Genomic DNA, 23,847 nt, shown 5'->3' with positions numbered 1-23,847 from the left:
GGTAGGGTAAAGTGTCTTGCCCAAGGACACAACGACCAGGACAGAGAGCCCGGGGATCAAACCGGCGACCTTCCGGTTACAGATACGCTTCCCAACCCCCTGAGCCACGGTTTCATCCACCCTAACCATCAAAACATTATCAGAAACGGTCTTAGTGGAAGGGTGGCTGTCAAGAACCTATTCTTAAGAACAGGGAGCTCAAAATCAGTGGCAACAGGTCTTATGGACTGATGAATCCAACTTTGAAAAATTGAAATTGTCGCCAGTATGGTTGGAGGTCATCTGAGGTACGACAGTGAGTGTCTACAGCTATCTGTATGCATGGTTTGGAGCTGCATTTAAGGCAGTGGTGTCGGAGAACTTGTCAGAATTAGTGGAATTAGAGAAAACTACCATCACATTTTGAGATCCCATGCAACAACACTGATCACAAACACAGTGCCAATTCGGTAAAAGCATACATGGGTAGAAGAAGTGTGTTGGAGCACTGTGGGATCACCGTGACAGAGAACAGAGCAAAAAGAGCTTTGAATGTCCTTCAAGAAGCCGGGAGAAATATTTCTAAACACTATTTAAAGAAGTTACAAGAAAGTTCTCCTAAGAGAACAAAGGTGGTCTTACAAAATATCGACTTTTGAGTTCATCAGAACTGTACAAACTCTGCCTGATATCCTGTATTTGCAGATGCTTCAATAAATTGCGGCTCCAATTTCCCATTTTCCAAACAACATATCAAGAAATAAGAGGTGTCTCAAAACATTTGCACAGTACTGCACACCTACATAAAACAAAATACATAAAAAAAATCATGTAAATTGCTTCTTCTTTGCTACCTTTAAAGATAGTAAACAACAAAACTGTATCACAGCCAACATCTGGTGACAAACAGCTTTAATTCTGAGGTGATTCTGGTCCAGTCAGAGTCTGAAGTTGTGTTTTAATCCCTAATCTTTCCATAATTACGGATTATGAATTTGCCTCTGTTTTGACTCATGTCTTCAGTTGTCTCAATAGGAACAGCTACTCATGTTTATCCACCTACACAGCTGCTTGGATCTCGCCCATCTCACTGGAGGATATTCAGATTCTAACACACTTCACAAATTGGTTGTCAGTTATTTGGATTTATGTTGATTTATGTTGATTTTCTTATGTTGCGTACATACTTGGCTACACAGATAATTAAAACGAAAAATCACAGACAAATCGAAGGCAACTGAATTTTCTTCCCTCGCATTCACCTAAGTTCATCTGCTTCACACTACCCGAACGAAACGTCTGCCCCTTAAAACTCATCCCACTCCAGCTGCTTAATGTCTCTGTTGTAACTTGAACCGACAGGAATGTAAAAGAGTGCCGATGCCAGCGCGATCTGCGACCTATCCATCACCGACAACAAGCTCATTACCCAAAAACCTCTTGAGCGGAGCTGCGAAACAGGAGGGCACCGGGGGAGGTGAAAGGTCTGACCTGGACTTTCCTGGGTTTGCAGGACCACCCCGAGCACAGCGAGATCTCAAAGCCAGACGAGAGCACCCGTCTCCTGATTCGACGTGACGTATATAATATTTACGTTTCAGATGCATAAGCCTCCCCGGGTGCAGCAGGGGATCCTCGTCACTTAGCACCGTGTGATGCTGAGTTCAGGGCCAGGCAGTCCTCGAGAGCTCCAGCCTCATTAGCGATCTGTGTTTCCGAGATTCACCAACTGACGCTGACCGACAGCTGCTCCAGAGGAAAGCCAGCGGGCTGAGAGAGCGCTTCCTAAAAAGAAAAAAGAAAAAAAAAATCACCCTTTCACAAAGCAGAGGCTTCATCTCACACTGTGACGCTCTAATTTCAGTGGAAGTGTGCTACACTATCCTTTCTCTGCCAAACCAGAAATAAATTGGCTCAGACTTTTCAGCTGCTCTTTGTAATGAGTCAGCGTTGCTAATGTTTCCCTTCTCACAGAAAAAAAGAAAAGAAAAGGGGGACCACACATATGAAAAAATGTGGGCATTTCACTTAGCTCTTCCTGCCTCTCTTTGACTCTTATGAATGGGTACAAATGAGACCACAGGGAGGAATGAATGCGCCTTTTTCATATCTTTGAAATCAGCTCAATCAGATAGATACTAACAGCTGATGGAGGCAGTGTGTGTCATATCGAGCTGCTATGAAGTTCAAGGTGTAAGAAGAGAACCCCCAACACCCGCCTTCAGCATCTTTTTTTCTTTACACGAGGAGCCAGTGAAGTCACCACAGCTGCTGCCTCTCTGCCACAGAGGCCGAGTGAAAGGTCGTCCCTCCAGCTGAAGGTTGTAAATTCAAGACGTAAAACGGGAAAGACGCGCCACTAAACAGGTGCAGGAGCAGAATGAATGGTCACCCGGGTTTTTTCCCCCCCCCCAATCTCAGAACGAGCAAGGACAAAGAGGGGGTGAAGCGGGCGTGTTCAGACTCAAGCAGCGATAGTCCTTCATGAAACCTTGGATTGTCTCATTTTGGAGCAGTACTTTAAAAAAGAAAAAAAAATCATCATAATAAAACAAAACCAAACATCCCTATCTGGCACATACAGGAAACATGAGGTGTTCGGTGAAACCTTAGCTGAGTGATTTAAACCAAAAGGAAAAACCGTGGTGAGATATGACACCAGAGCTACATCTAATGAAAGTGATCACTAGTGTATATGGTAGTGATCGCGGTTGTATATTCCAGTGTGGACTGGAGCACATGAATAATGCATGAATGCGTATTTTGTTGTCGGGTGGGATTTTCTATCATTAATCTGCCTGCTGATCCACATTTATTTCCACGTTACTCGACAGCTCAGCGTCGTTACTCAAAGTCGGCCGGCGCAGTCTGAGATATTAGTTTGAGCTGTCCTTTGAAAATAACTTTGCACTGATAGAGATTTGTGTGGATAAACTGTAGCGTCTCTCCTTAAGGTGACATCTCAAACCACATCTATCTTGTGTGAATATTAAGCACAAGGGTCTGCTGCGATCAGCCTGGATTCACTTTGATTAAAGTTTATTTTTTCTTCTTTTGCAGTTCATACGTTATTCAAAAGCCCCCAATTAGACGTTTGTGTCTCATGTACGATCACAAGTTTACAGCGTGTGTTTACTGCGATGCCCACCAACAGATCTGTCGTAACACCTCTACCTTAACTGCCTTCCATCTCCTCCCTTGACTGATTACCAGGTTGCGTTCAGGTGGAGTATTAGCTGAAGCAACACTAAAACATGGCGTGCAACTGCGGTTGTGACGTCACCGTTGGCGCGAAAACTAGCTGCTGCCCAGCTTCTCCCCACAGATGACACAGTCCGGTTGAGGTTGCTTGCACAATAATCTCTACTCACTATTTTCCGCTTTTCTTTAGGTGATGGGCCATCATTCGTGTGCCAAGCTGCAACTGCGAATACAGAAAAAAAAATGCATTCTCATCCAGGAGTGTCACACAGTGCCGATGTGACGTGTCTCATCGTTACGAAAAAGCCGTCTAATGGCAGTGTTGACAGCTGAGACAGAACTACTGTTTTTTAGAGAATGGCAGAGTTTGTGAGGTGGGTGGAGAAGCCAGGAGACGTTTCACTTCTCCTTTTATCCACATGCCCATTTGTTCCTTCATGTGACTATTTTCTAAAACTCTTGCCATCTTTCAGTAATAATGTATGTTGTCACAAAGCCCACAACACACTGGCGTAGGGGTTAATAAGCCGTGCGCACTCCATACAAATTCAGGCGTCTGCGGATAATGCAGCAAACATCCGAGAATCTTTAAAGCCAAACTACCAATTTGGGGTCACCTAGAGGACGCCAGGTCATAATCTAACTTGACAAACCACTGGCTTTGTCCACATTGTGCTTTGTTTTACTGACTTCCTCTGCTAATGAGTACATCTGCGTGAAATTGTTCTATGACACAGTAGAAATAGTTGTAAGAGGGATATAATTCATATGGTCACGCTGATACTGTTCCCGGTGACATTCGTGGAATTTCTTCCTGTTTATTCTCCTTTCATCTCCACATCCAGTCATTAAGAAACATCCTACACAAATCCAATAAAGGAACAACCAGCCCTCACATTAGCATGCTGATGCAACAGTGCTTATTTCCTGCCTTAAGAATGACACCATTATCATCCTCAGATAACCAGCAATAAAATTAAGTTTGGGTCTTTCCACTGCTTTTAGGCCCCTAATTTCCCCTAATGTCCTAACGTAAGAGAAACATGCTTAAAAAGTTCAAACTTTAGAAAACGTTTTCATGAAAACTCTCCTTCTCACCGTCAGCTCTGACATTTTCCATGATGTCAGTTCTTCTGATTGACCCAACCGTGAACCATGTGATGCTGTAGATAATGAAGCTGCACCGTGTCTGATTTTTCCCAACGTCACGAGGAATTTCATGTATTTTTGTGCCCAGAGGGCAAAAGCAGCAGCAGCAGCTTCAGGAAGACACGGGAATAAAGCGGAAGCAGTCAAGGCATGAATTTCATACCAATGTGACACATGACAAATGAACTTCACAAGAGATGAAAGATCTGATTACTCAGATTTTAATAACGAAGGATCGCTGCGGTAGCCAAAGGGGAGAAAAAAAAGCATCTAAAGAAGCCACATGTGTCCTGATGTGAAATTTATGAATTGATAAAGCAGTAAAAATGTTAAGTTTAGCTGCACAACTTCCTCTAATGTAGTTCCAGTGTTTTTTAAGGGTCATGACCTTCTGACCGCACCGTCCGATAAGTCAATCAGTGGACTGCGTGACAGACTTTAGATAAAATGTGGAACATGCAAACCAAAAGCACACAAGCAAACAAATGATTATTCATTCATTGATTTTATCGGCCACACATATGTGCAACGTATGTCTGCATACAGATTTACAATTAAAAATTTCCCGATGGCAACGGTATCAAACCACCCATCTTCTAATGAAATGAATGAAAAAGCGTTTTTTAAAAGAAGACAGTTTCGTTTTTTCTCTAAGTGTGTAAACGATCGAATAATTTTCAAAACATTTGTACATGTGAATTTCCCCAGAGTGCGAATAATAGAGTTTGCATCTATTGGGAGAAATTCACCTTTTCTTGGTTTCATTGTGTTAACCAGTAGGTTCAAACCTCCACCCAGGATTGGAGCCTCTGTTTGCCCCTCCTGACGTCTCCTCCTCACTGCCGTTTCTGCCAAATGAAAAGAAGCAGCTCGGCAGTCAGAGTGAATCTGATTCAGTGTGAGCAGCCTGCTGCCATCACTTTTGGTGCTGTGCGTTCACTAGTTTCACTGTACCTTGTGTGTCTTGTGATGCTACTTTGACTGTGTGCAGTTAACCGTGCACACATCTAATTGGTCTTGAGGCAATCGATTTACTAATTTGTCTACTAGTTTCAGGAGACTGGGGCCAGGGATATATTTTCCCACCGTTTGTGTTACCACCTGGCTCAAAAGACCCAACATAATGTGGATAGCTCAAATAAAACATGGGTTTTATTTGAAATGACTTCATAATCTCCACTCACAAATGTTTTTGGTTAGGTAAGGCAGGTGAGTTGAAGACCGTTACAGCAGTTAAAGAAAATGGCTGAGATTATAGCTATTTCTGGTTTATTCCTGTTTCGAGCATCATTTATTGGCCTTTAGTTCTCCTGTTTGCTGTAGGATGTAACAGTGGTGGTGTTGGAGAGAAATCTACTCAAACCATGCTTCTGCTTTTTTAAATTCTTGTTCATTTTAAGATGCTGCTTGACGTGCTCTGAAAATAATGTGAAATTTCAGGCATGATTTTTTCTTTCGGGTTCATTGGAGGCGTGACCACATGCAGATTACTTTTCTCATTAATATACGAATGCATGTTTGTCTTACGTTTGCAGTGATGCGTCACAAATGCATAGATAACTACCCCAGCTGTTTTTTATCTTTCAGTTACGTCACACCCTCTATACTTGAAAGGTGTGGTCATGTTATCTCCACCTAAAAATGCTTCTACGTCACTTTTGAAATGCCGACCTTTGGTTGATTGTGAAAAACAGAAAATGTATTCAGGTTCACCTCATAAACTCAGAAATCTATGTCGAACTTTCACTAAAACATTTTTTTAATGATCACACTGCAAAACGTCCAGTCTTCAAAACTCCTTAAGAGTCAAAAACAACAGATGAGGCGGATTGATGCTAAATGTATCCCATTTGATACTTCTACATCATTAATTTTTCCTATTTTGTCACCTGAAAAATCGCAAATAACCTAAAAAATTATATAGATTTTAAGCAATGAATAACAAAAACAACAGCTGGATGAAGAAAATATCCCAAATTAAAACTCAGGCAAATTAATATTTTATTTCTTTTTTAAAATTTGTTAGGTTCAATAGACACAAAAGAATTCATGACTCGGTCTTTAAACTGTTAAATTGGTGACATTTTGCTATTAAAACCATGATTTATTACGATATTAATGCTCAAAGTTGGTCAAAAAAATTTGTTAGATTGTGGAAAATTGTGGCAAATGCACACTTTGATGCAACTGGAAAAATGTTCACGATATGGAGATAAAATGTTAACTTTTAACTGAAATTTGCTCAATTTTATATAGATTTTTTTTTAAATTTAGATGGGTTTTGTCTTTGTTGACAGATTTGAAGTAAAAACAAGACAGGAAACGAGGGGAGGATACGCAGCAAAGGGCCACAGGTTGGACTCGAACTCGGGCCTCTGCATTTAAGCCATGGGGCGAATGTCACCCTGCTCGACCAGTTAGCTAAACTGGCACCAAAAAAAAAAAAAAATCATAATTTATTCAAATCATCTCACTGTCACCAACAAACTGATCCAAACATTAAAGCAGTTATAGCAAGCATCCGCTGGCGGTCACTCAAAGACCCTCATTCTGCTGCAAGCCTGCTGCTTTAAGCAACAACCAATAACTAACCTGGCTTCACATGATGCTGGAGGCACTGCATTAATCAACAACTCAAGAGACATGTGAAACAGGAAGCTCTGTGTCCTCTGTTCAACAATAAGGACACAGAGCTGTGATTAATTGCTGCCTCTTGACCACCGCGCTGCAGGTTTAACGGACACGTTACTTCAGCTTCTTTTATCCGACTTGCAGAAGTAGGAGCGTGTCCTCTCATTCACTTCTTCGGCCTCTTTTGAACTCTCTCGAACATGCAAGGCTAAATATTTACAAGTCGGCCTTTGCTTGTTTAATGTTAAAGGCACACTCACACTGCAGAGTAAATGAATGAAAAAGCTGTAGACAAAACACCTCCAGCAGCTGATGAGTACCAGGCCACTTTACAGTTACCCACAGGCTCCCCACAGGTTCAACCTCCTTTTCAGGACATGAGAGACGGCGACCCCCGGGGAGGGGGAGTTTGCTCGGTTGGGGGGGCTCAGCGGAGAGGCGGGGCCCTGCTGACGCTGCTGTCTCTGTGAAAGGAGGCAATCTGTGCATTTAGAGTTGGGTCAGGGCCAAAGGGATTAAACCGAGGTGGGCTAGACTGCCATCCGAGGGCATTACACACAAAGACGACGAGCTATATGATGAGCTGCGAGCATGGCGTTCGTCAGGACGCAAGAATGAAGGCACGCAGCATTGAGGTTTCTGGATTTTCTTTCTTAATTGGCTCTTTCCTAAACCCCTCCCCCAAACTATCCAATCATAGATTTTCGCAATATATACAGTAAGTGGACACAGCAACTCTGCCAAGCATTTTATTAGCAGACTCACACTCAACATTTAGAGGTTCAAGGACGTCGTCTATTTCTACATTTTTGAAAACTCAAAAGAAAAAGTGTAAGAAAGTGATTAAAACTTTTTTTCTCTGCTCTGTTACCATAATCTGCTCAGCTAAGTAGCTTACTGTCCACAAAGCACACACTTTTAAGTCCTCAGGAACAGAGCTGGTATACGCTGAGTTTGGAAAAGTGGCTAAAAAAGTGGCGATGCAAACTGAACCCCCTCATTTAAAAAAGGCTGAAAAACTGTGAAATCTTTTTGAGGGTTGCTAACTCCATCCAGTGAGTCCTTTGCTGATCAGAAGTTGCTCCATTTGGTTCTAAAATTTGGAAAGTCTAGATGATTCATATTATTTGTCCTTATTTGAGTTTGTGGCAGTAGCAGCACAGCAATAAACTAAAAAAGCTATTTCCCCTGAACTCCACTGAGCTGAACAGCAGGAAATGACAGCAGTCCTTGTTCTGCTATGCAGCCTCAGAGAGCTCGGCACAGCAGCAAGTGAACCACTTCTCACCTCCTGCAGGTTCTGGTTAGAGATTTCCAAAGCAGAACAAGGACTTCTGTAGATAAGAGGGGAGAGACTCTCTGCAGTGACATGCAGGACAACCGTAACAGTCACCAGGTCAGGTGAATAGTAGTGAAACATGATGCAAGAATATACCTGGGAAGCCCATCCAGGTAAAGTGAGAAGCACCACAATCATGTTGGTCAGAACCCAACAGAAACGATACTGAACGTGCTCTACGTAACCAAAGTGCAGAGAAACGTGAAGCATGCGGGTACTCCAGGGTGGGTTTTGTTTCCTGGCCATCATAAAATTGTATTCAAATGAATCAGGAAGGAAGTATAAACCAGCTTTAAGTCAGTAAATCCAGCTTTCGTTCAATGTTGTTCACATTTCATTCTGCAACAGCAAGAGAGTAAAAGATGGTCCTGGAGTTTAAGCAAGTGCCTTGAATTTTGGTTAATTGTATTCAACTTTAAGTTCCTTTAACACCAAATAATTAAAGTTTTTATAACCACAGGTGTAGTTTACAGCAGGCATATGTCTCTACCACTAATCTGATACCTGTGCATGCATTTATGTATGTAATACAAGTTCCACCTCTTAAAAAACAAAAGAATGGTGAATATGTTAAGCTGCAGGAGATCAGGCGCCCTCTCTACTCTTAGGATCCTTTTAGATATCCTCCTGAGACCCGAGCTCTTGTTTGGGTTTTTGATTAGTTGGACTTGATAAGTTTAAAAAATAAACATCATGTTTGAATAAAAAGTTGTTGTTGTTGTTTTTAATATTATGCCCTAATATGGGCTAGAGATGGCACGATACCACTTTTTTATGTCCGATACCGATACCGATATCATAAATTTGGATATCTGCCGATACCGATATGAATCCGATATAGTGTTTTTTAATCAACAAAACTGTTTTTTAAAATATCTTGCTGCATTTTGCAAGTCTGCAAGTTCATACTCAAGTTTAAAACAACAACTACACTAAAGCTATTCTGTTATACCTGTATACAAAAAAAATATTTCATAGTTCAGCAATACTGATCAATCTAATAAACTTAGACCTACACCATCCTCCCTATTCTGGTATTTTAAAGAGTACTTAGCGTAAATATTAAGCAACCTAACTAATAGGGTTCCAACTCCCAGCAACAACAAAAATAAATAAATAAAAAATAGGGAACCACCCCTCACGCTCCACCTCATGATGCTTAATCAACGTAATCAACCTTAATTTGATGCAGTGTGAAAAAAAATGCACAGAAATCAATTATTTTTCAAGAAATATTAAATAGATTCAACATCTTTCTTCAACAAAATTGCAGACTGCACAGATGGTACCTTCCCAAAGGAAAATGTACTATAGCTTACTAGGGTATATATATTAGACTTAATAGTCACTATATACAGTAATTGACTTCTATTCATTTTACATCAAATTAAAACTTTGGGTGTCAGATAATTATTTATTAAAAGCTAGACATTTTAAATGAGAATAAGAAAGAAAAGTATGTCTTTGTGCCCCCTTTTCCCAGTTAATGCCCTATCAGCCCCCCTGGCTAAACTTTGCTAGATCCGCCCCTGCACAGTTACCAGCCGTCAGCTACGTAGAAAAAGATCCTCGAGTAGAAAGTAATATTAAATAAATTGTAACAACAGCTGATCAAGCTTAAACGTGCTGCTGTTGTTCAGCCGCTGGTTTGCTCTTTCTGGCGCAAAGTGGACCAAAAACAAACAAAAGAGACTCACAACAGAAAAGCCGATCAGCTGATCATTTAAGCAGTTTCACGATTGAAGTAGCAGCCGGAGAGCGAGAGGCAGTCGCTCGTTAAGCTTAACGTGGGAATGCTTTAAAAACATTCAGAGATGGACTTACACACTTGCTTTACTTCTCTCGGGATAACTTTGTCGGAGATGAAATGCCAGGTTGCTAGCGAAGCTCCAAATGCTATCCAGACCACCGACAGGTCCCGCATGCCACAGCTGCTCTATCACGTGATGCATACTGCTCCGACGTTCTGAGGCGAGTTACGGCGTGTTGCAAGTTTTGTGAGGTGCTTTCGTGATATTTAATGGATCGGATTACATTTTTTATTTTTCTCCGATATCCGATCCAGTAATTTAGGTCAGTATCGGACCGATACCGATACGTAATATCGGATCGGTCCATCTCTAATATGGGCACAAAGGCTAAAAGAACACAATGAAGTTTGAGGTACGGAAAAGCCCAAATATAATGTCCCCAAATGAGAATGCAGGCTCTATAAAACTCATAGCTAGGGCTGGATCAGGTGACCCTGAACAATCCCTCAGTTATGCTGCGTCTCAGGTTCCTGGGGGGACTTCCCATGATGCACTGAGCACTTCATTTCCATGCATCTCTTCTCACCCTGTACTGCTCGTCGTTAACTTTTTTTTATACTCATTCCTGTAGCGTGTATGTCTTGCTGTCCTTTTTTCCCCTCATCTCTAGAGCCTGGTAAAGTTTCTTCCTGTTAAAAGGGAATTCTTCCTTCCCACCTTCACTAAATTCCTGATCAGTGGATTGTATATTGCTACAGAGTCTTTATCTTCTAATATAAAGTGCCCTGAGGCTGCTGTGGTTTGGCAATAAACAAATAAAACTGAATCAAGCTGAATATGACAAGCTTGGACATTGTTTTGTTTTGTTTTTTGGCTAATGTGTGAAACTTTAATGTTACAAAATTGACTGATACCAACATCTGAGGACAAGATGAAGAAATTATTAGCAAAAGGTCTTTTTAAAGAGAATTTTTAAACAAAAAGGTATTTTTGTTAAAATATGTTTAAAAACATAAAAATTCCACATTTCATGAGTGTGGAAGAAGAAAAGTAGTGTTTGTTTTCAACATAATATAAGAAATAAAAGCAGGGAGAGGGATTTCCCTGGATGTTTTTTGTCTATCTTTGACTCACAGTTTTTTTTTTATATAAATATGAAGACTTTGGTGTTCTTGCAACTGAAATAACAACTGAAAAGCAACACAGCTAAATAGCACTTCTGTGAAAATCTGACTGCATTTGAAGCGTTTAAGCTGCTTCCTTCTGCAATAAAGCAACAAAACTGCCTCCGTGACAGTTTTTATCTCAATCATTTGGCAGCTTAAATAGTTGCTAAAATGGGTGAGAATTTGAGAATTTTGGTGATATTTAGAATGCATGCTGCAGGAAAGAAAAACGGGGGAGGGAGGTAAGACTGAGAGGACAAAAGCATCTGAGCAGTGAAGGGACTCTACTCGCTTGTTTTTTAATCCTTTATCAGTTAACATTTGGAGATGCTGCTAATTCTCCATAAATGAAGCATCTGTTTCTCTTGCCAGTAAGTCGAAAAAGTGCCAAGATCAGTCAGAGAGTAGCAAGAGTTTAACCTCGGGGGTAAATGATCGATGGAAGTAAGCTACTAAACATCAGCTGTTGGGGTTTCACCAAATCTGTCACGAATGCTTTGGACACGGCTTATCAAAGTAAACCAACACATCAAAGAGTCTTTTTCTTTATGTGCTGCTGTTAAAACAGCTATAAAAAAAGAGAACTTCCTTTACACCTCGGGGCTTCGTGTAATGTTACAGTGCAACTGAGCAATCTCACACATAAGAACAGCAATCTAATCTGTGGTGAATCAGCAGCAACTGAAAAAAGTCCCAGCCTGCTTCTCTACGATAGTGAAAAGAACAACAGCCATCAGCAGGAAGAGGAAACAATGTCCAATGTCACCACGGGAGGATGAGGCCCGCTCAATTCTCCAAATCCGAGTGTGAAACAAAAGATTCCATTTGTGCGTTTACAACAATTAATGGGGAGTTTTAAACCGTCGCCTTGATCCGAGATGTGCACAATTTCTCGTGAATCTTAGACAAGCGCGGACAATCTGCTGTGTGAATGAAAGGCTCACGAGACGTGGCAGAGCACAGACGAGGCATTTTTCCAGCCTGGTGCTGAATTTGTCTCATTTGGCAGAACCTGATGATTAGATTCACAAGTCCATAAATGTAATCAGACAAAAAAAAAATCTGGCACACATTAAAAATACTAAATGCATTGAAAACTGTGAGAGTTGGATGGCTGATGGAGCAACTTACTACTTTCAGTGCACCTGCAACACAGCCAAATTCTATTCATTCATTAATCCTCGGGGACAGAAAGTGTCAGTCTTTACAAAGAAAACTGCAAGCATGTTTGGATTACATACATTAAAAGCTGTTTACTTGTCACCATGTAGGAAATAAATGTATGTCTTTATATGGTGTCTGTAAACACACAGTTGTGAGTTTAGTACACTCCATCATGGTCATGAATGTGATTGTTTGAATTTATTTTGTGTTTTCTGTTATCCACACATGGACAAAAGTATGCATGCAGGCTCCAATACATAAAAACACCCTGACTAATACTGTCCCTTAGCAAGTTGATCCTCAACCAGACGCTTTGACAGTCTACTATAATGCTGGCTGGATATTTGACCACTCTTCTTGGCAGAATTGGAAAAGTTCCTTTTAACTGGTTTAGTTTCCTGGCACAGACTCGGCATTTAAGAGTAGTCTTAGCTTGCTTTATTCATTCCTAAACCTGTTCTGATATATGTTTGGGAACATCCAGCTGTGTCCAAGTGTTAACGATCTAGCTGTTGATTTGAGGTGATGAAGAATTTGGAGGTGGTTTCACCAAATTTGCCCTTCGTTATTCCATCCACTTTGTGAAATTTATCAGTACCACTGGCAGCAAAGCAGCCCAAGAGCATCATGCTACCACCACCATGCCTGAAGCTGGTACAGTGCTCTACGGTTTGAAAGCTTCAACATTATTTCTCCACATATGCCTCATTGTGGCCAATTACCTCCATTTTCTTCTTGTGCTATAAAACACTTCTCCAGAAAGCATTTGGCTTGTCGGTGTGAGCAGTTTCAGTCAACCACGAGGGTGTCGACTTTGGAGCAGGGGCGTCTTTCTTGGTTCTTGGTCGGCTCCTGGCTTCACTGTGTGGACAGTGATGCTGGTGTGGACTGTGTTTCAAAGCTGTGTCGGTCCCAGGAAATCAACACATCTAAATGAACTCTACCAATTCTGTCATGAAGAGTGGTCAAAAATCCAGCCAGAATTAGGCTGGAAGCTTGTTGGTGGCTACCAAAAGGGTCTGGCTGAGGTGTAACTTGCTAAGGGACGTTGAATGAAACATTTATGGGAATGCTTGTATACATCTATACTTTTGACACTGTGTGGATTAGAGAAAATATTTAATAAATTAATAAATTCAAACATGCACCCTGTTGTTTTTTAAACAATGACTCTACCCTGGAAAAGCAGTTCAAAGAAATCACAAAAAGCCCCAGTTTACCACACGATGAGTGTATAAACGTCTAAACAGCTGCATTTGCATATGACTATGTAGAAACTGCACCAGAAAAAAAATTTGGTAACAGAAATTTTCTGGTTTCTGTTTGAAGTCTCAGTTCATTTTGCGAATGGTGCTAATCAGGGCTTGGTTGAATGCAGCAAAATGGTAACTATGGAGTGTGGCAGGCTACGGTGCCATCGTAATTTAATGTTCAAATCAGGACTTTTCTTCTTGCTGAATTTACAAGTGATGATCAAAGAAAACACACAGAAATCGTGGATATTTGATGCTTGCATGAGAAAATCCTCAAAACGGTCCATGAGCAGACGAGGGGACGGCTTCCCTGAATTAAACGAACCCCTTCTAAGTTTCAATCAGTAATTTGAGAACAAACAAAAACTGTTTGTTTCAGATTCCCACATGTGAATATTTGCTCTTCCTTTGAGCTTTGAGTCTCATTTTAAATATTTTATTTATTACCTGAAAGCAAATATTAAAAAATGTGTAATTTGTGGCCTTCATTTTCATAACCCATTATTAACCCCACTCAGGCTATGTGATATCATTAGATAGCTTATTGTGATCCAAACATAATCAGTTTACCAGCATATGTGATGGAAGCGGCAGTAAATCCTTCTTTTTAATGAGCAGGAGTCAATGATTTTTATATTCATATTCAGGGTGAGCGCTTGACTATTCTGTGCCCAAGGCACAACTAGGATTTATCCATTTTTTTCCCCCACTTACCCAATTCAGGGTCGCAGGGGGGTTGAAGCCTGTCTCAGCTGTCATAGGGTGAGAGCAGAGTACACACTGGACATGCTGCCAGCCAATCGCAGCACTACACTAGGATTTAATATGTCTTATATTAGGGGCAGGGATAGCTCAGTAGGTAAAGTGGTCGCCCCATGATCGGAAGGTCGGCGGTTCGAATCCACTTAACGGCTACCCTGAGGTACCCCTGAGCAAGGTACCGTCCCTACACACTGCTCCCCGGGCGCCTGCTTCATTGAGTGAATGGGTCAAATGCAGAGAAAAACAAGTAATTTCCCCATGGGGATCAATAAAGTATCCATTATTATTATTATTAGTTAAAGTGTTCCCCATTATGAGGGATTTTATTGTTTGTCTATTTTGTGCTCTACAAGTGTAAGATATGCAGTGCCTGCTATTTCAGTGTTAACTGATACTTTAAATAAGATAAATACTTTACTGATACTTTAAATATCTTATTGTTTATCATTTCATGTAGAACATGATAAGGCAGTGATGATGATGGTGGTTATAAGCAGAGCTGGCAGATCATCACTGAACCTCTGAATGTTAATATGACATTCATCGATCACTTCCAGTAACTAAAAGGCATCAGTGGTAACTGAATGGCATTTCAGATCAGTGCACCCCGACAATCAGTCAAGCCAGTATTAGCAGCTGGCAGTTCAATTCATTTTTATTTACGTAGCGCCAAATCACAACCGAAGGTGCTTTATATTGTAAGGTAAAGAAACCCAGACAATCAGACAACCACATTTAACCACATTTAACCTCCTAAGACCCAAACTCTTCCACGGCATTTTAATTTCTCTTTGATATTTGGCCATATTGGGGCCCGATGAATGTAAAAACAAAGAATTACAAGATTTTTTTTTTTTACCTTATTTTTGTTTTTAAGAAAAATGAGAGCCACATATGAGGATATTCGTTTAAAATTTTGATAGAACAGTAGCAGTATAATGTCCTCGTAAGTGAATATCAGGCCGTTGTAGAGCAACATTGAGTATTTTGGTCTAAATAACCCAAAATGTGATGTCCACATATGTGGACGGCAGGTCCTAGGAGGTTAAGGAAAAACTTGGTGACAGTGGGAAGGAAAAACTCCACTTTAACAGGAAGAAACCTCCAGCAGGACAATAGCAAACTATCATCTTTTCAAACTACTGGAACTTCTGAGCTTCTTCAGTTATAGAAAAGTGGTAAAAACAGACACAATCGAACACTCGTGTCTTCGTCACAGCTGCGGCACCAACAGCAAAACATGCCATTTTACAAAAAATGAGATTTGCACAACCTCCAGAAACAGCAGCAAGCAACAAAGGACATGAACACATTGGTCAAATGACACTACTTGCGGGAAGAGACGGTCACTTGAAGAACTCCATTATAAATAAATGTGATATGGGAAAATACTTTAACATCAAATGTGGCAGGTACATGACATATTTCCTGCATCCATCTCCAGTAACAAAACTGCCTCTATAAAAGTTTCCTCTCATGTTTTTCAGAGTAGAGATGTAACCTGTGGGGGAAGATAAGCTTTCCAAACCTTATGCTGAGGACAAAGTCAAAAAGCTTAAAAATTTTCTTTTGGTTTTGTTTCACTATTAATTCAACAAATGCAGTTTTTACATTTCGGTGACCTTTAAAACTGCAGATTTGACTCTCTTCCCATTCATTCAGACAGGCAGCTGTACATAACACTGTATTATAAGAACTAAAAGCATATGGACTTATATATTCCCTCTATGTTACTCATTATAAATGAGTGCTGCACCCGAAGTCTAACCTTGGCATAAAAAAACCCTGCATTCGAGGGTCTGTTTAACAACAACACACCAGCAGATATGTCATTCTGTCTGTGCGTCATGCTCCAGCAGAGTGAAGGCTGAAAAGGGAAAGAGGAAAACCTGCTGCAGTCAGACCCGAGGATATCGGACTAATGAGCCGTTGTTTTTAAGAGTATCTAGTATCTTCGTGAAGGTGGACAGGTTACAGAGGTCACCTGTAGGTTAGGTGGCTCTGCGCAGGAACCTGTTCACTGATTAAGATGAAGGATGCTGAGGACATAATACAGGAGAGGTGTAAACGAGCCAGGGGCCCTGGGGGGCCCATCTGTTGTGGGCAAATAAACAGGGAATGGGAAAACAGCGCTGTTCTTCCCCCCTTCGAGGCTCAGCAGACAGCTCCATTAATCAGGAGCAGGATGAGCCTGCTGTGAGCTCCAGTGACAAGTCAGCAGCAGCACAAAATCCCCTCCTGCTCCTCTCGCTGTATCTCCATTAGAGACGGGAGGTGTCAGCTGGCTGCCACTCCTGTTCCTCTGTAGTCACTATCAGTGTTTTCACAACTGTCCTCCAAGAATAACAGAAAAAAAAGCTAACCATGAGGAGCGTAACAATTTACAGGCTGTCATTAATCCCAACTAAAAATAAACATTTGTTTAAGGAGCTTCTTCCAATCCAGCCAAACAAATGACTGCAAACCCCACATTTATATAAGGTTTGACAGTGCTACAGTAACAAGTATGCATACACAAGAAATCAATTGACTGTAGTGTGATGTCCAGAAATTTTTCTATTAGTTTTTCTATTAATTACTGGAGCAAGATGAGTGTTGGTTCAGCTAGTTTCTACGAGTCATGCAGATGCACTTTAGGCCTGCTAGTAACAATTACTCATTTTTCCTATGAGATTTCATATTATTGTGAGAAATGTCAAACTATTGTTTCTCAGATACTTACAGCCTCGATTTAAATGGAGAACCAATGGTCAACAGTCCAAACCCCAACTATAATAAACATGTGACTAGAAACAGAAGCAAATGATACTGAGATGTGGCAGAATTTGGCATTTTTAGTTCACCGTAATAACATGAAAACATTGCAACAAGCTAGTTTGTGGAATATCTACAAGGAAAGAAATTTCACAATCAACTTTGTGGGGATAGGTTAATTGGTTAATCTAAATTGCCCATAGGTGTGAATGCGGGAGTGAGTGTGAATGGTTGTCTGTCTGTGGCTACGTCCACACTAATGCGCATCGTTTTCTCTTCGTTTTGGCCTCCCGTCTACACTGAGACGGCGTTTTCCTCAAGGAAAAAAGCTGCGTTTTGGAAACACTCTTGAAAACGAATACATTTCTGTCCCGTCGCAGTGTGGGTGCTCAAAATGCAGACTTTCTAAAACGATGACGCATTTGATGCAGTCATGTGACCAATTAAACAAAGATAGCGGAGGGCATTATACAGCAGTTGTTTGTTTGCTCTCAATTTTGACAGCCCTAAAAATGATTAATATCAGTTTGTACATGCTCCAGATAGCTTTTCTTCAAATTCATTAATTCTCACTCGCTTTTGCGCATGCACAGGACTGGAACGTAAGCGTTTTGGGCCGTTTCAATGTGGACGCACAACTCTGTGAAAACGACTGAAAACGCTAGTGTGGATGCGGAGCGTTTTCAGACGAAAACGCCGTTTTCAAATCTATCCAGGCACCATGTCAGGTTATTTTCAGTGAGACCACTAAAAGGTAGTTTGGAAATACACCAATCAAATTCATAAGAATGTGTTACAAGCATTTCTTTTTTTTCCTGGCTTTGCAGTCATTAAAGCCGAGACAGCAAGGATTTCCCCGTCTCCGCTTCAATCCTGTCACATTAGGGAATGCTGTGCAGCATTCTGGCATCCGAGAGGCCTTTAAATGATTATTCAAATCTGACTCGTTAGTATTTCATCTTCTCACCGCCACCACTAACGCTCAGACTTCTGTAACGCTGTGCTATTTCCAGCTTGAACACGGCCTTGGCCCCAGTTGGCAAACACGTCTCCTGCATCTCTAGAAGTAAGATAAGACGTGTCCCCTCAACACAGCTTCAGTAGGGAGAGGGGGAGGGGAAGAGAGGGGTGAGAGGGTGCAGGCGGAGATAGTGGAAAGATGGAGGTGCACTTTAATAGTATGATTCAGCAGAGGTATCAATTCCCACAGATGGCAGGCTGGCTCCTATTGACTTACATAGGAGGGGAGTAAAGAGGCAATCAAAACCACCCCAGGGACGGACAGTCAGCACATCAAAAGGGAGCCGGATCACAGTGCCTGAGGCTCCCCATCAGACCTGAGTGGGAAATAAGGTGAATGTGCTTGAAAATACCACAAAATTCAGTCTACAGGTTTCATTTAAAGGCCATGCTTATTGATAAAACCTTTAAATGTCACGGAAAACACTAACTTCGACGGAAGTTAGCTACTACCTTGCCTCAAGCCTTCACCAACTCCGAGTGATCGTCCAGACTGACAGCTGGAGATCCTGAGCGACAACCTGTCTCGAAAGGTAGTGAAGACGAGGTGTCAGAGTCCTGTCACACCTAAGCGCAGTGTGCGAGCCCCAGACGTGCTCGTGCTTGTTACTGGAGACTGGCAGCTTTCACCCTGGCTTTAAAAAAACACCAGCGTGTGAGAAAGGTGTTTCCACGTAAAGCTAAAAAGCCTGCCGCTCCTCTCACCTCTTTACTAAAACAACTTTTCATTTGGCGAAGCACACGTTGACAGTACGCAGGCTAGCGACACTGCGGGAGTGAAACTACATTAACCTTCTGCGAGGACTTTTAATCAGTCTACTGAGTGTTGCCAGGCAGACAGCAGCTGACCTCCAACCCCTGATGAGCAAGTGATGGAGAGAGTTGGCACTGGCAAGACACCATAAATATTTCATTAGCAGTGCTTTAATGATCATTAAACTGCACCGTGAACTCAACACGTGTTACACCGCCCGCTCCTCTGTGTCATAAATGGATGTCAAAGCTGGATGCTGTAATCTGATTGGCTTTTCATTGCTGTGGGAAATAAAACATCTGTACAGCTTGAGGATGTTTAAGTTGCAAAGGGCATGGATCAGCATATAAAACTGCATTTTGGTATTTTTTCGCCTTTCAGTAAGACAACAGAGAGAAATAGAGCACAGTGATGTTTTACACCAACTGCTTACCACATGATTATCCAGAAAATACTTCATATAGAATAAATAAGCTGAAACCACAACGAGCGTAGCTATTACGTTCTTTTATGTTAATTTGCAGGAAAAAAACTCTACAGTCATTCATCTGGTCTGAGTTCTTTCCACATGCAAATGTATATTGACCGCAATCATTACCCAGCCTAGGTGCATTTAATGTTTTTCCGTGTGCCAGACGGCATAAGCTGCTGTTCCTCTAAGACTTATAACACCTGCAAAGCAAAGCCATGCATTCTGGCCATCTCATGGAAATGTCTCAGGAAGATCTGCTCTGACAGTGAGCACCAAAGCCACCTACTTTAATATCAAAGATGAAAGAAAGAAAATTGAATGTGCGGGCTGCTATTAACAAGTTTACAATAATGTGAGTAAATGATAATGCTGTTGAGATGTACAGTGCAACCATCAGTGAGCTTTATGATGGTCAATAATGAGGCTACAGGCAGTCATTTTACTGAAAAATAAGGTTATAAGTCCCTGACTATTCCAACCTGAGAGACAACACACCATTGTTCAGCTGCAATGCTGTCATATTATGTGATAATATGCAACTGCACATTTGTGGCTTTCTATATTGTGGTATTTTTGCACTTGTTACCTTTTAACACCATCTGCTTCTGCTTGTGATCCCTTGAAGTGTATTATTTTAAGCTCATTTCAGACACTGGGCACATACCATTCCTGTCTCCATAAGTGTGTTTAAATTTCTGTCATAAATTTACATTTACTTTAATGTTCTTCATGTCTTCAATTGCAAACCCACTAAAGTAATTGAGAAAGCCAATTCATCTGCAGGTATTTGCCAAAAATAAAAAGACTGTTAACAATGGCTCAAGCGGTGCTTGATGTTTAGTTCTCTTTGGCACTTTCACTATGAGCACGCAGTTAAAGACAGTGTTTGGAAATAAAGGCTTGCACCACAATATTGGCACAAACACCTCAAACCAACTGTCAAGCCAAACCAACTTTTGGCTTGTTTTATAGCCACAGGACACCTTGCAGTCATTGAGTTGAACATGAACTCCTCTGTATCCCAAAGTATTTTAGAGTCATATCTGAAGCCACCGTTCTGACTGCTGAAGCTTAGCAGTAACAGATCCAAAGCACAGTGAAAAATCTCCAACATAATTGCTGAAAAAGAAACGACTCAAGGCACTGCAATGGGCAGACCGCAACCTGACGGACGTCCATGTTAAAAGAGCTGTCCATAAATGAATGCCTGCAAACCTCAATGAACTGAAGCAACGCTGTGAAGAAGTGGGCCAAAATTCCCCCAAAGTGATGTGAGAAAGTCATGAAGTCATATAGAAAGCCATTACTTCAACTCACTGCTGCTAAATGTGCTCCTAACAAGTTACTGAAAACGGAGGTGTACTTAGTTTTTCACAGGGAGTCCTGTGAAAGGCTTCTTTATCACAGGTCTCTGTGTGGGCTGGAGTCAGTGATAACTACCCCCTCTCCTTCCACACAGACTCAAAGAAAGACCTATCTTCTGCACTGTAAAAAAAAGTGAATATGATTTTAAACAAATGTGTTAGTCTTACTACACAATAGCAGCAAAATTGTTAAAGTAAAATGGTTTTGTGCCTTTTATTGTTGTTTAGGGCACTCTTACAAACCTTCAAGGTGAACCAAGGAATTTGCATGAGAAACATGCGACATGGTAATTTTGTCTTTGCCTACATGTTAATGGAACCATTTGATATGTAAATATTACTGGATCCCCCAGAAACTACAGCTGGATTCATGAGGTGGCGTGTTCGCTGTCCGCTCCAATCTGGGGATGGCCCGTTTGCCTGATGGAGGGGGTCTACAAAGTATGTAGTACGGTGGGTCTGTGGGCCACTCTTTGGGTCTCAGTGCTTTTGTTGGCCTGAATGCAAAGTTACACCATACAAAGAGCTGAGGTGAAACCAAATGCTAAAAACAATGAAAAGTGAGCACTGGAGTCCCCGAGTGCTTTTCATGCTTTATTTTTGATCTGTTCCGGCCCACTTGCCAACCACCCTCCAAACGCTCACGTAATCTGCTTCTAGCAAAACACAGTCAGGATTTTGTACGACTGCACCGGAGCGTTTCTGTCCAACCATAATTGTGTATGTGAACAGACACATTTGAGAGACAATAAAACCGTTTTACTTAAAAGCAACCCGGAAGCCGAGGTGTTCAGGTACTGTGCTGAGTGGCTCAGCTTGTTTCTTTTCTGAAGTGGTAAAATACTTTACAACAAAATAAATAAGCTTTAAATAATCTGGGACTGAAGCTTTTAAGAACTTGGGTTAAGGCCACCAACAGCGGCTCCTTGTGCTTATGACAATACTGCTAAGACATGCCCGATTACTCATTTTATTTGACACGAGCGTCACCAGAACGCATGTGGACTTCAGCTTTAAATACTACAAGCAAACAAAAGGTGTCTATTCGTCTCCTGATCCACCTCGCCTCTGTCAGCTCAACAAAGGAATTCTGAAAGCGGCTCATTAAATGTGTAGGCATGTTTCCTTTCAAACACAAGACCTTCCACAGCACAGTGGCAGGACACATAAACACAGAATGTAGGTCAGTCAAACAGTTTGCGTCTGTTCTCTCCCTCCACGCCTGAGGTAAGCTGACAGCAAAACCAAACACATTGTTTGCCGAGTGTGACTCATCTCTCCAGGAGAACCTGGGAAAGTGGAACAAGGTTCACCTCCTGCTCCCTGAAGTTGCTCCCCGCACTACAGTTGCTGAACGTCTACCTGTCGATGTGACTGACAGCAGCCAAGGTTCCCAGGACCTCCTGGGTGTGTTTACATCCGTGTATCATTTAGGGGCATAAACGATGTCGGGTGCTAGCGTTGAGAGGAGAAATCAGAAAGAGAGGTGTGTCATGGGGGGAAAAAAACATTCAGTGACTCACACACATTAAAAAAAAGCAGTAAGTTGAGTTTTCTGTTTGATATAAAAGCTGCAGCTGCAAGAGTCTGGCGTCTGTGCCAAAGCTTCAATGAAACTCTGAAATGTGTAGAAAACAAAAAAACTTTTCAGTCTTTTAAGGGACTTTTTAAATAAACTCCTGGAATTCATGGTGGAGTTCAAGAGTTGAAAGATGAAGTAGGTCCTAACTGGATATGCTGCTTTAATACTAGAAAGTATTTAAAAAATTTGAAGCCTTTTATTTAAACATTTAAATATGAGTGGGCAGAAGCTGAAAGCAATTGCTTTAAAGTAAGAAGTGTTTCCGGAGGCAAGAGCGTTAAGCAGTTTTCTCAAATATTTTCACATGACATGGACTAATTATGCTGAGGAATAAGTATTGTTCTGGTGGGAAGAAATGTTGATAATAAAAGATACATATGTGTACATAAGTGAATACTGTAAACAGAGTTGACACAAAGAATAAAGCCTAGATTAAAGTATAAAAAAACAGGCGTAGCCACTAGTGTGAGAACTTAGTTAACAAGCTACGTGCATAGACTTTATGAGGGCATGCACAGACACACATATAAATAAAAGAAATACACAAATAAATGTAAAAAACAAACAAACAAACACTTTCACTCACCGAAACTGGACCACACACTATATGAATAAACATTTAGCATAACTAACTGTTAGCAGTCAAAAAAGGCAGAAGGCACCAAAAGCTGTATTAGTTCAGGAGCAGAGCAGGAAGGTAGGTGGTTCCATCCGCACCTCACTCAATCTGCACATCAGAGTGCTTTTGGAAGCATCTGAACCTCGTGCAATCCATCAGAGTTTAACAGTGTGTGTGCTATCATTAGAAAGCATGTATTTATGTGTATGGATAATGAGGCGCGTAGTAAAAACAATGCTTTGACTGTTTAGTTGGAGTAGAAAAGCTCTATATAAGTACCAGTGGCTCAGTGCTGCAGAAAACAGACGTTCTGATGGTGGAGATCTTAATAATTAATAATAATTCAGTGTCCAGACTAAAACTCCCATATTTTTTTTAAATATTACTACAATTTAAATAATGTATTTATATTTATATTAATCTAAATAAGACTACTAAAGCCTTTAAATAAATATGGTGTGGTGCACCCCATGCCCCCCCTTTAGACTCGGCCCTGCTTTTTGCAGGTATCACTGCAGTAGAAAAAGTGTGACGGCTTTCAGAAAACTGCCAAACTACATTGACAGTTCTGCATATATACATCTTTATTTTAACTTCTATAGCTTTACTGAAAGTGTAAAACAAACGGTGGTGGATGGGAGCACGTGAAAAGTAATTTTTCCTTCACGTTGGAGCTCGTTGTACAGGTGGTGGATTGTTGAAGGCCTGCTGTCAGCCTTTTCCCAATGCAAGTTTTGATGGCAATTAAAGTAACGAACGCATCCCTGGATGCTAGAAAAAACATTTTCTTTTACTCCACCTGAGCTCACCTTCCCAGTAACAGCTCCACCTTTTAGCTCTTTACTACATATGTGCAGACGCCACTGTTGCTCTTCTGTTATCAGTCT

General features: G+C 41.1%; 1 long non-coding RNA gene across 1 annotated transcript in view; it reads right to left on the bottom strand.

The window, feature by feature from the left end:
- Window positions 1–23,847, bottom strand: part of LOC113029346 (uncharacterized) — a 37,216-nt gene that overhangs the window by 5,517 nt on the left and 7,852 nt on the right. Inside the window, exon 2 of the long non-coding RNA XR_013911322.1 lies at window positions 1,471–1,764. This is a non-coding gene — a long non-coding RNA (uncharacterized LOC113029346). The remainder of the gene's footprint in view (window positions 1–1,470; window positions 1,765–23,847) is intronic.

The sequence above is a fragment of the Astatotilapia calliptera genome, chromosome 9 (genome assembly GCF_964374335.1).
Source record: "Astatotilapia calliptera chromosome 9, fAstCal68.1, whole genome shotgun sequence".
NCBI classification, from domain to species: Eukaryota; Metazoa; Chordata; class Actinopteri; order Cichliformes; family Cichlidae; genus Astatotilapia; species Astatotilapia calliptera.
This window is presented reverse-complemented; position numbering and strand designations above follow the sequence as displayed.